At 39.8% G+C, this 13677-nt stretch overlaps 1 protein-coding gene across 5 annotated transcripts in view; it reads right to left on the bottom strand.

The window, feature by feature from the left end:
• Positions 1–12657, bottom strand: part of LOC140340341 (MOB kinase activator 2-like) — an 88077-nt gene extending 75420 nt beyond the window's left edge. For 2 of the 5 annotated variants that reach the window (XM_072425452.1, XM_072425454.1), the window contains exon 1: positions 12067–12243. The gene's annotated coding sequence lies outside the window, so the exon portion shown is untranslated. Of the gene's footprint in view, positions 1–12066; positions 12259–12638 lie in introns of those variants that run through there. The other 3 variants (XM_072425455.1, XM_072425456.1, XM_072425453.1) reach the window with 3 other exon arrangements.
• Between the last annotated feature and the right edge of the window lie 1020 nt (positions 12658–13677).

The following is a 13677-nucleotide window of genomic DNA, read 5'->3' on the forward strand; positions in this document are numbered from 1 at the left end:
CATGGTGGTAAAGACTGCAGGGTAAATCTGCGGCCTCCTGGGGTATTTGTGCAACATATCCTAGGTGGCTGTGAACTGCTCTTTTTGCGCATGCCCAACATCAGGAATGTGTCATCAGGGGCTTTCCTATAATGTTAAAAAAGGGCTCAATTTCACACATGCGCAGTGAGATCAGCACTTGATGGAAAGGTGAGCATCCTAAAGAAAAGGGAAACTGAGCAAGCATGGGACTCACTGGACTCAGTTTGCGGACTGATCAAGTGAAATTTCTTTTTTTACAAAAGTTGTTTTATCTAGATATAGCGCTAGGAGTCCATATCTGAAATTAGGCTGAAATAACACTGGCAGTAAGAATACATTTGCTGCGTGTACCCCTCACTTTCCTCTCACCAAGAAGCACTGCTGCTTGAAAAACTACAAGGCCTGAAAAAGCCCAGCACTTACCGCCCTTACCAATCCCTAGTGGTTATCAAGTAGTCACTCAGGAGAGGTAAATGGCATTTTTTTTGTAAACAAAGCCTAATTTGTTACACCACACTGATCACACCATTACATTACTAAAAGGGATTACACTATTAAAAATGGAACATTAGGAAGTTGGAATAAAATACATACCAATAGAATAATAGGGCATATTACAAAACAAAAAAAATGGAAAAATTGGACATACTAACAAGCCAGGCATTATAAAGTTGGAACAAAATATGGGGGAAGGTAGAACACTAACACAATAATAGGGGTTACTGGATACCTGTGGCATAACCCCCTAGCGTTCTAATTCTGTCAGTTTTTTGATGCAAAAAGCGATCCTATTTTTTTTGCATAGAAAATTTTGTTTATCTTGTGAGCATGTAATTCTTAGGATTAACTCCGGGGTATAATAATTATATTTATTATAATCATAAATTATAATGTAATACATAATTATAAATCATTATTATAAAAAATAATGAAATATTAAGACCACAACTGTGTAATTTATCAAAAAAAAAATTTTTATCAAAAATTTCTTACTTAAATTTTCCAAACAAGGGTGCAATATTATTGATAAATAATAAGATAAATTAAATGCAGATTTTAGAAAAAAAAAAATTTACATTTTTAGTAGACATCCCGGGTGTGGTAGATTTTGAAGCAGGGTGCTGCACAAAGTCCAACATCACAGTCAGGACAGTAAAACTGGTTTCCTTGCGTTTCTTCCTTCCTCTGTCATCGGTCTTTGAGCAGAAAACCACGCACATCCTTGTAGGTGCCGCCTTTTTCTGGGTTGGTGGGATGTATTCAACGAAGTGATGACCAGTCAGGAGTTCTGGGTTGACAACAGTGGAAGCCCGACGTCCAAGTCTATTCATAGCCACTGATGATGTTTGGTGGTTCTTGACTATAGATTCGGAAACTTGCACAGGCCTCTGACCATTTATTTTTGTACAGAACGTAGGCATTTTATAGGCACTGCTCAACAAGATGCCTGAAAATCTTCTTGTAGTACTTCCTTTGCTGTTTCCTCATCGCTGGGTAGAATGTAATGGCTTGGTCAGCTCTGTCGACACCTCCCATGGTGTTGTTGTAGTCAATCTCCACCTGTGGCTTCATCACTTCTTTCCCACGTTTTGTGTGTACCAGAACGGTGGAGGCATCATGGACAGTACTCATCAGGCACACATCTATCTTGTCACGCCATCTCAGGGCCATCATCTTTCCTTTTTGCCAGGCAACAATTTCTCCTGTCTTCAGCTTCCCTTTTGCAAACAGTGCTGGCAGGTTGCGCCGGTTAGCCCTAACAGTTCCATAGGCATCTGTTCTGTGTTGCAGAAGGAATTCATAAAGCTCAGGAGAGGTATAGAAATGGTCAGTTATGACACAATAGCCCTGACCTAGCAATGGTTCAATGAGGGATAGCACTGAAGATGTTGCCAATCCATAATGGCTGTATCTGGGGTTTAACTGTGTCCCTTTTCCAGTGTACAGTACCGTATTCCAGATGTAGCCAGATGATGATTCGCACAGCATATAGGTCTTCACACCAAATCGTGCCCAATTTGACGCAATGTACTGCACCCAGCTGAGCCTCCCCTTGTAAGCCATTAGACTTTCATCAATGCTGACATCTCTTTCTGACCGGTATGTTTGCTGGAAATTTTTGTAGAATCATCTGGAACACTTTCCAAATTTTCTTGAGTTTTGGTGCAGGATGGGTAGTCTCATCAAATTCTTCATTGTTTGCGAAGTGCAGGTACTTCATGATGAGGGAAAAGTGGTATTCTGGCATGTCTGCCAAAGAATGGAGTGGCAATCATTTTATTCTTGGACCAGTACCACTTCTGCACGGGTTTGCCCACAACTCTCTGCAGGATCACCAAGCCCAAAAACAGCCAAATGTCACCCTTTGGTCACAGGTTCCCACTTTCTGCTTTTTGCAAACCTCAGGTGTGGAGCACCTTGTTGTTGTCCAGCGTACCTGCATAAAACAAAATAAAAAAATAATTTTAGGATATGTGCTTTTATAGTGTGAAGGTGGCAAGTAATATGTTAGCAAACACAGCATATGTTTGCATAAAAAAAAAAATTTAGCAAAAAATTTCAAAAAGTTAGCAAAACACAGAGCAGCATACATGTTGGCATAAAATTTTTTTTTAAGTTAGCACAGAGCAGCACACATGTTTGCATAGAAAAAAATTAGCAAAAAAGTTTCAAAAAATTAGCAAACACAAAGCAGCACACATTTGCATAAAAAATTTAGCAAAAAAATTTAAAAAGTTAGGAAACACAAGAGCGGCTTACCTGTTTGTCTCCGCAACAATTTTTTCGATAACTTCAGGTATGCCTAGGGGTCATCGCATTCAGCCTCAATTTTCATCCCAGGTGCCCCGGGAAATGGAAATCTTGGCGGTGCTGCCTGGGCCCCATCAAGGTCAATAGGACACCATGTGCGCACAGGTTTAGAATCGTCCCTCAGTTCACTTTCGCTGTCCGATGACAAATTTCCTGGTAAATCACTATCACTTGATTCCACAAGGGACTCCAAAACGCTATCACTGCTTTCAAATTCCTCCAAAACAGCGCTTGCGCCGGCGGGATGCCGTTTTGATGCCATGCGGTCTCCAGCAAACAGTCAGGAACAATCATTGTCAAAGACAAAGTTATGAAATGATACATTCAGGAAGTGATTTATAAGCCATCAAAACGTCAGATCAAGGTCAGGGCTAATAGTGGGCAAAATATAAATCAGGGCACTGGGCAATGATGCTTGGTGCACTAAAATGTACTGTATTTTACTGTAAAAAAATTTTTAAAGCAGATTACATAGTAATCTGCTTTTAAATTTCCCGACCCCACAATCCATCGCATCACCTGGAAGATGTCACATATCTTGCTGGGTGATGCGGTGGGGATGTCCCCACCTTGCTCAATCTCCTGGCTGATCTCCGGGTGATGCGAGCAGCTGCAGTAGATTCCGGGGGTGATGTCAGCGGGAAATCGCCGCTGGTGTCACCCCTGGAATTTACTATTGGTGATCGCATCTGCAGTTAGATGTTATGCACCATGCAGAAATCCTGCATGGTGCATCGCATCTAACTGCAGATGCGTGCAGTGGGGTTGCGGGGACCCGGGCGGTGTTTAAAAGCAGATTACTCGGTAATCTGCTTTTAATTTTCCCGCCCGGCCACGTCCCCCGACGGAGAGGCGCCCCGGCATCACAGCCGGATCATCCGATCGCCGCTGAAGCGCGGGGCTAAGGTAAGGGTGACCCCAAAAGTTACCCCGAGTGTGACTCGGGGTTACTTTTTGCATAGTTTTCCCACCCTGAGTCACACTCAGGATTACCGCTATGGGGGTTAAAGCACTAAATTTGCTGTCTTTCCCCACCCACTTTTTTTTACCACCCAGCTGAAAAAAATTTCTAGAGACAACACTGTTTCATGCCGCCTGTCAGCCATCTCATCATGGATGGTGAACAGATTTCTGAAACTAAACCTAGATAAATTCGAATTTATCCCCCCCCCCCCCCTTACATTGCAAATCACCCCTGACATATTCCTAACTGTTGACAACACTGTTTGTCGTCCCTCCTCTCAGGAATGTTCTTGGAGTCACCTTCGATTCTGCCCTCTCCTTTTCCCCCTATATTCACAAAATCCACTCCTACCCGTCTACAGACACCACCAAACTCCTTGTCTACAATCTTATCTCTCATCCGGACTACTGTAACATCCTCCTCTACAATCTAATATGAATGCTTCAAGACTTTTCTAGAGCTGCCCCTACTCTCTGGAATGGTCTTCCACGTCCTATTCGGCTTGCACCTACCTTTTGTTCATTCAAAACAGCACTCTAACCCACCATGTCATATCCCCCATCATATTAAGTGCTGCTTCCCCCATCACTTAGATTGTAAGATCTTTTGGGCAGGATCCTCTCCTCCTCCTGTATCACAGTCTGTATCTGTCATTTCAACCTTAATTGATTATACAGTACTGCGTAACATGTTGGCGCTATATAAATACTCTTTAATAATAATTTAAATAAAACCAACAGGAATGGATGGTGCAACTTGATCTACACCAGTATTTTGCCTCCCATGCCCCTTGTGTTAATTATAATTAATATGGTGCCTGCATTAGAGCCTGTCTGCTCCCTTTTTTTCCCCATTTCCCAGGACAACTGTTTTGGCAAACTGTGGGAGCTATCACAAGCAGCCCTGCTTGATCAATGAGCCAATTATTGAGGTGAAAACCTGGACACACATATGGGGGGGGGGGTATATATCCTCTAGATTGTTTTAGTTAGTGAGGTGTCCAGGATGGTAGCCCACTATTTTTGCATTGGTGCCCATAGCATATAGGAGATTCAGTTTTCACTTTACATGTATGGCTAGCTACTAATGTTTTCCTTTATGTGTGGTTTGTTACCATGGATTTCAATGACTGGAAGGTCATTGGCTTCAAATCATTGTTCAGTCACTGCATTGTTACTCACTGAATTTTTCGGAGGATCTGATGCCTCCAAAGTGCCAAAATTGTATGTGTTTGCTTATTGTTTTATACTGAACGTAGATTGAAGGCATTATGTAATTCCATAGGTCCTCTAGATGTTCTGCAGTTGCCCCTACTGTGAAGTCATTATGTAATTGGCCTTGGCCTCAGCATCTTACCCACATTGCCCAGGTCACAATGTTCCTCACCTATTTTCATAAACAAAAACTACATAATGTCTTTTACAGAGATTCATTCATTTTCATTTTTTTAAATTTGAAAGAAATGTATTCAGATGATGAGGGTAGGCGATTTGTTACCGGTTTGGGAAGTTCTCAGTTACTCTTGCTAATGTCCACGTGCCCAATACCAGCCAAATAAAATTTTTTGAAGCCACTTTGGATCGTTTATGCATTTTGCCAAAAGGATGGTTCTTCTAGAAAGGGTCTTCACGCTACACTTACTAGTAGATTCCAGTCCTACTTCATGTCCTTTGCTGCCCATAAATGAATTCAGAACTGTCTTCACCACCATTACATTTCTTGACCTATGACATGTACATAATTTAGAAATAAAAGACTGTACATTCAATTGCATGACTATTAGTCTTATCAACTTTTTTTCCTATCAAACATGCTAATCTTACCCTGATTACCATCTTTCAAACTGGTATTATTCCTTTTGGATCATGCCCCCATATCACTATCCTTATCTCTTAGTGACTCTCCCATGGTTTCTCTCCATTGGCAATGGAATGAATCTTTACTGCAGGAACTATCTGTTAAACACAACCTTTTATTAAGCTCATCTAATGTTCGACTTGAATAATGCATTTAACTCTTTCATCCATGATAGAGACCTACCTTCTAATTCATTGGTGGCCCTTTAATGACTAATGCTACGTACACACTTGCAGGGCGGATACTGGACGAGAATCCAGCATGTGTACAGCGCCCGTCGTCCATCTTCCAAACTACCATCCTGGCGGATCCACGGACGATGGACGACGAAGGATCTTAATGCAAGGGAAGGGTGCCGCTCCTTCGCTCTCCCCCTCCCCTCTGCATAAAGCACAACGATGCTGTATGTACAGCACTCGTTCATGCATCGTGCAGTTCTTAGTCATTGGAAAGGATCGTGAAAGATCCTTTCCGACAACTATAATTGCACATGTGTATGCAGCTTTAGGCAGCCCGAGACACCACAAACAAATCTGTTTATCATGCCATATTGCTACTTAATCTACATCTCAAACCCCTTGATAAGACAATGATTTAAAAACAGATACGCTGTCCTGGGCCTCTCTAAAGGGCAAAAATTCAAAGTAGTCCAGATGAATAATGCTTCACATTATTTTTAGTTTTTCAAAGCATTATTCATTTGTACCAGTTCCAATTTCTGCCATCTAGTGAAGCCCAGGACAGTACCACTGCGCAAGCACAGCTCTGTGTAGGATGTCTGGATGTGCCAGGTATCATGGCATCCCCTGGGGCTGCCATTTGCCTCCCCAGCGTTCTAATTCTGTGCTCCATTTTTTGCATGGAAATTTATTTTACATTGTAGGCTATAAGTCTTAGGCATAACTCACCGATATTTAATACATTTAATAATAAACTTTAAATAAAAAAACACAAAAATATGTAAGGATTAATAATCTGTAATTTTAACATGTAATGTACCTTTACAGTAGCATATATAATATATATATAAAATTTTATATACAATATATGAATATTTCTTTGTAGTGGACTCATACAGCTATTTTGTATCCAATGCAATACAAAAAGATTTGAATTTTCCGCTGATCGACCCGCACCGATGCATGCATCGACGTCACCGGGAAACCCGAGATCGTTGCTGCATTATGCGGCTGGAGATCGAGGAGGACAGTTGTGTCCCCGGGACCTTCGGATACCAGAAGGACACAGGGGGACACCAACAGAACAAGGTAGGTCGATTTGTTTTTAGTTTAAAGAGACCCCAAGTGTGACTTGGGATTACCACTTTTGGTACACTAAATCCACCCCGAGTCACACCTGGGGGGGTTAATAAATGCACTGCCACACATGCAGGTCATCCCGCTTTATCAAGTTGGAAGAAGACCCAAGTCCAGGAGAAACACTGGTTAATGATGGAGTTACCTGTGCCGGAATAAGGACAGGTGAGTGCAATAGAAAATTTGCAATAATGCACGTAAAGGTTTTTTATTGCAGATGGGACATCGCCTGTTCAAATGTAGAACCTAACTTGTTGCAATTCTTTAGGTTTAGTTCTACTTTATACAGAACACATTTCACCAGTTAAATTACCACATTTCACCAGTTAAATTACCATACACACATCAGGCCTTCCTATTACCAGAAACTTTTTTTTGAAGGGAAACAAGTCCAAGCCTTGATTTAAAAAAAAGAAAAAGTAAAAAAAAATGTATTAGGTCAGTAAAACAAACAAAAACTAAATGGATAGCAATGAGGCCCTCCCAGGCCTAACACTACTTGAAGCTATCTAGCTATCTGGTACAAACTTGTAAAAGCATAATTCTACTAAGCAGTGCTTGCAATTTATTATCCATCATTTATATCGCTCCAACATATTATGCAATGTTATACAAAATCCAGTCATGTTACTAGATGTCCCTCCATGAGGCTCAAAAACTAATGTCCCTACCATAGTCATATGTCATTAACACATTCTAATGTCAATTTGAGGGGAAGCCAAATAACCCAACTGCATTTTTTTTAAATTCAGGAGGGAATCGAGTACCAGGGGGAAAAACACAGGGAGAACCCGCAAACTCCATGCAGATAGTGTCCTGACCAATTTGCAAATCTGGGACCTAGCACTGCAACGGCCAAAATGCTAACCTCTGTGCCACTGTGCTGCAAATAGGACAAGCCTTTTCTCTAGTACCCTTAGTTGCCAAGTCACTTTTCCCTTTTCCCTTGGTAAACATTACACAACCTAGGTAACATGGTCTACTTGCTGTACTACATTCTAAAGATATTTTAACTGTCGTCTAATCTCCTACCAATATTGCCAATATTATATAGGATAAATGATGTATATGAATTAGTTCACAATGTATACATCATATTGTATTATGGCTAATACAATACATATTCCTTATTTTATTTACTAGAAAATGATAGTCACAAAGATGTAGTATTTGTTTTACAAGTATACATTGTGAAGTAATTAATTATATATTATTTGTCTTATATAATATTGGTCTGATGAAGCAGAGAAGACCAGGAAAAAGAGAGGGAAACCACTCAATTTGTGATAACTATGTAGAAAAATACTATGTACTTACCTGCCTAAATTGTACTGAGATTTTAACATATCACATTTTTCACATATTTAAATTGTTTGATGTTTTTTCATGTGTAGTTTGACAAACTGTTGAATTTTATCTGTATTTAATTGTGGTATATACAAAAAAAATGTTGGTGCCATTTTCTTTGTATTTGACTTTTGAGGGGTGTATACCACATCAATAATAATAGGATTTTATTTTGGTCCCAGGCACCAATTATCATTGTGCAACCGTACTCTTTCTACATTTGGCTGTTCTTTTGTAGTCTTAGTCAGCATATGTTAACATATTAATTCTTCTACACACTGTACGCTTGTCAGTTTTTGCAAATAGTTCAAGACTTGTGCAATGCTTAAACGGGGTATAAAGGCTGGCTTCAATTCAGGTTTTGGTGCCCAGGGCCTGCAGATGCTGCCTGCCACCCAGTGTCAGTTGTTGGTGCTCAAAGAAGAGGACATTTACTAATGTATTCCCTGCATGGGACATATCATTACTTACTTCCTACCAACACTGGGACAAGAGGTATTTTTCCAAGTCACCACGGACAAGGTCAGAAATGTTAAGACTCCTGCAAAGTATACTTTTTAAATCAATAGGTAAAGAAATAAAAATTCAGCTTAATGTACACTTGCCTGGATTTCAACATTTTGCAGAAAGATGAGCTTCTGCAGCATATGGATTAGTGAAAAGGAAGTTTTTTTGTTTTGTTTTTTTGTTTTAACAGCACAAATAAAAGTTACTGATTCTAAGTGCAGAATACTGTGGGTGCATAAAGCAAGAAAAACACGCCACACCTTATACTATAAAATTCAGCACAAATATCTATAGGGCATATTGTATGGCATTATTGCTTTAATACATGTTTCATAATACTTGTTTCCACACAACAGATTTCATCCACATGACCCACTGTTTAACCCAAGTTATGAAAAACAGAAGTATACGGAAGCTACTTTATCCTCTAAATATAATGAGAATAGGTTTTTAACTGAAGGGACTTAGGAGCTATTTAAAAACTTGTTGCAGAAAACTCCCAGTATGTGAGCAGAGTAGATGTTGGCCTTATACTTGTACAGACCTGTTGTGGGGTGTGTGGAATATTGACAAGGAACTGACTGGCTACGTCCTTGGCTTCCTGTTCCAACCTGTTTCAGAGGCTCCAGGTAAGGGACAATGCTGAGAGGTACAAACAATGCTTGGAATGTATGCAAAGCCACAAATATATACTGAACAACACGAACAGACAAAATACTTTGAAAGATTGTGTGAAATTATGTGCTAATGTGTTAGGGGACGATATTCTACAACTTCTTGGATAATCTCCATACAAGTAGACCTAATTGTTCAATGTAAATAGCTGGCGATCCAAAGCGTTCTTCAATTGTTTGCAAAAATCACAATACTATATACCATGGGAGGGGCTGGCATATAAAAACAATGATTGGCTGATATTTCTAACCATTAGAAAGTTTAAGTAATAGATCTGCACTGTCAAATTACCTAAAATATTGTGTTAAAAACATTCCAAAAAAATCCCATATTTGTGGGGAAAAAAAAGATTGAAGATGCTTCAGGATATGGAAATCACTAGTGACTAATGCTGTGTTCACACTACAAAAAGTAAACCTTACAGAAAAACATGACATGTTTTTTTCAAGAGTTTTCTCAATCATTTTGAGGCATTTTTTGTTTCAATGTTTGGAAGTGATTTCATGTGCATTAAATTTTATTTAGAGTTTGAAAGCTTTATCTGGGACAAATGACAAGTATGCAAAAACACATTTTAAATGCAAGTTTGCTTTGATGATGATTTGATTGTCGAAATAAAACATTTGAAAAAACAAATACAGCCTCTGCGAAAGATGTTTACCATTCCCCTTTTCAAAATACACTGGCAAAGCACCCGAATTGTGAAGAATCTTCTGCATCCAACAAATCTAAAGATGCCAGATCCCAGGTTCTTCCCATTGATGCTAGTGGAAGGAGTCTCAGTAAGTAGTGAAAAACAGGCATCTAGCATTCCTTGATTTCTGGGATTCAGAAGATTTTTTTCAAGTTTCTCAGCAATACAGCAGCTATCAGGTTTCAACTTTCATAATAAATAATTAAAAAAAAAATCACTTCATAGGGTTTTTATCTGGGATATGTTTATTTCCCTTGTGGATAAACTTGATGGACATACATCTTTTTTAAATCTAACTATGTAACTACCTTTACTTTCTAAAACCAGTTAAAACATGTACAAATTGCTCCCAGCAAAATTCAGCATTGTCTTGAATTTTTTTCCCGAGGTTTGCTGTTCCATCCATCGCCACCATATTCTTTCTTTCAGGTTCTTCATGACGTTTCCCAATCTCACACTGTGCAGGTGCAAGATCATGTGACATTTTTCTGCAAATGTAACAAAAAAAAAAAAAGAGCGCCAAATCTCACTGCGCATAGATGAGATTGAGCGTTCTACATTTGAGGAAAGCCCCCAATGCAGCTTGCAGCCTCCTGGTATGTGACATAAGTATCCCAGAAGGCCGCGGGTTCCCCTTTAGTCTAAAAGAAGAAACTTTTTTTTTTTTTGCAGCACCACCCCATTTTCGGCTGCCTAGGCGGTGAACTTTTGGGTGCTCCTTGCACAGAGGGAGCCTTTTTGCTTAAAAAGAAAAATTTGCAGATTTTTTTCATCCTACATCACCTGATCTCACACCTGGGTCGGGTGACATAGGATGAAGAACCCGGAAGAGAAGACGAAGATGGCAGCGCCCAGGGGTCAAGCTCCGGCACGGATGCTGACACAATGCGGGACCTGATGCCAGACACCCCCGATGTGATCGGCCTGCCCTGCGGGATTGAAGGTAGGTGCGTTTTTGTTTTTTTTTGTTTTTAGTTTTGAGTATAGTTCTTCCTTTAGAACTCTATCCCTGCCTAACCCTGACAGAAGAACGATATTTGATGTATATCTTACGTACAAAAGTGACAGTGTATGAGACCAGGAGATTGGGATTGAGTAGATGGAATACACATTTCGAGACTGCAAACCAAGCAATACGCTATCAGATTTTCACAAAGCTTGGATGGCCCTTTCCACCTTTATGTATAAGGAAATGACCCTTAAGATATTCCACTATACCCATATATCGCCAATGCAGTTCTTCCAGATGGGATTCCCCCCACAGTGTTTGAAATGTGGGGCTAGGAAGCAGACTTGTACCATCTGCACACATATTGAGGCTGCTTCACTAAAGGAGTCGAACATATGGACACAAAGAAATATAAAGACATGGAAAGCATATATTGATCTACTATAAACAGTACTATATTGCAAAAAAAAAAAAAAAAACTTTAGCCCAGCCCCCTATATCAGGAATAAAATTGATTAAAAAAAACAAAACAATAAAGCTTCTATACTATGCAGCAAATGCTCCTTAAAATTACACCTGTTTCCTCATTGCTATCAATTTTTCTATAATCGGTGTACACGTCATTTGACTTTTTAAAAAATGATTATAGCAACTGAATTTGCACAAGGTGTACACTTGTGCTAGACGTGCATAATACAATTTTACCACCGCCATTTATTAACACACTCAAAGCCTATAGTCATGTAATTAATTATATAACACATTAATTATATAAATATTTTAACACAATACAGGCAAGGGAGTAACATTATCAGCAACATTTAATACACTAGAATTACCGTACGTTTATTTCCCCTTCTATGTCACTACAGGGCCCACGAGTCTGCACAAAGTAGCTGTTAGCAAAAACCCAAAATGTACCCACCTCTTGAGGTCAGAGAGCTGTCCGTAGCACACTCTTTGGAACTTGCTGTCTCGTCCAGCTGGCAGTAAAATGGCCCAGTCCGCAGTTTACACAGCTTTAGAAAACCACACTAGCAAACAAAAGAAGAAAAACCTGCCTAACCAGTCGCTGTTACAGCTCAGTCTACATATGCACTTCCTCCCCCTCCCTAAACACGTAACCCAGCCTTAAACTGTCCGCACAGACAGAGCACAATGCTTGCTACTAGCCAATAAACAGCAACTAGGGTGGAGCAGTTCTATGACAACCAAGAAGCATCATTACCTTACCTATATAACACTGAAAGAAACCTTTTCTTCCTACTCCTGGATTGTAAACCTTGATAGTTTCTCTTTACAGTTCTATTTAAATATTGAGTCATAAAAGTCAGAGCAGCACTGTTAGTATCAATGTGTATCATCTTCTCTGTACTTATTCTGTAAAGTATATATATCAATAACTAATAAAATATACTTTTTGTCTCTGCTGCAAACAAGACTAATCCAGCTTAAGTTAAAGCGGAACAAAACTAAAAATAAAAAAATTACACTTACGTTTAATCCCACAGATCTCTCAATGGTGCTGGTCCTTCCCACGATCCGGTCCTGCATTGTCCTGGAATTCCTCTTCGTCCCGGCGCAGAGGAAGGGCCAGGCGACAACAACTTCTGTCTTCTCTTCGGTCTTTATCTTCAGTCTTCTTTCTACGTCACCTGATCTCGCACTGCGCAGGTATGAGATCGGGTGGTGTACCCACTGTGAAGGGGATGCGTATGCGTGATGGGGATGCGTACAATCGGCATCTCTTTCCCCTTGGTGGTAAAATGCCCCTTCTGCGCATGCCCGAGGTATTTTAATACCAATCAATCAGGAATGATTTTTCAGGTGACAGAAATCTAGTGTATGTCCTTAATAGATGATTTAGACCTCTCAAGTGCACTGTAGTATCACGGAACGCCAATGTAGTTACCTTCACCCAGAACCTGCAACACGATAATACCCTGTGTTGTGGTGGAGTTGAAAAAAAAATGCTTCAAGTCTGATTTTTGGTCCTGTCCCTTTTATTAGCAGCCAATTGCAATGAACCCTATTGGTAAATATGGTCCTGTCAGCAACTAGATAACCTGCTAGTGAAATGTCAGAATTTTTCCTAAACATTTTTTTTTCTTTTTTACCTAGAAGGGTAGACCCCTCCCCTTCAGTCTCAAAAAAAGTACTGATCTCACTTATGCACAGTTGACAGTTTGCATTTTTTCATTTACAGGAGGAAACATCACCCAATCTTGTGCCTGTGCAGTGCGAGACTGGGCAGCGTGAGCAGAAGGTGGAAGACAGGATTTGGTGGCACCCACAGGGTTCTCGAAGCCAGAAGAAAGAAAGAATCAAAGAAGCCGATTGTGGAGAAATCAAGGGAAGTAAAGGTCTGGTAATTTTTTTAATTAATTCTGCTTTAACCTCCTGGGCGGATCATTTCTGTCTGGATTTCTATGTCTAAAAGCGGTACATTGTTTTTCATGAAAATTTATTTTACAGTATATTATAATATAGTATGAGTATGATAAAAGTTTGAAAAACAAAATCATGTTAAAATAAA

The sequence above is a fragment of the Pyxicephalus adspersus genome, chromosome 11 (genome assembly GCF_032062135.1).
Source record: "Pyxicephalus adspersus chromosome 11, UCB_Pads_2.0, whole genome shotgun sequence".
Taxonomy (NCBI): Eukaryota; Metazoa; Chordata; class Amphibia; order Anura; family Pyxicephalidae; genus Pyxicephalus; species Pyxicephalus adspersus.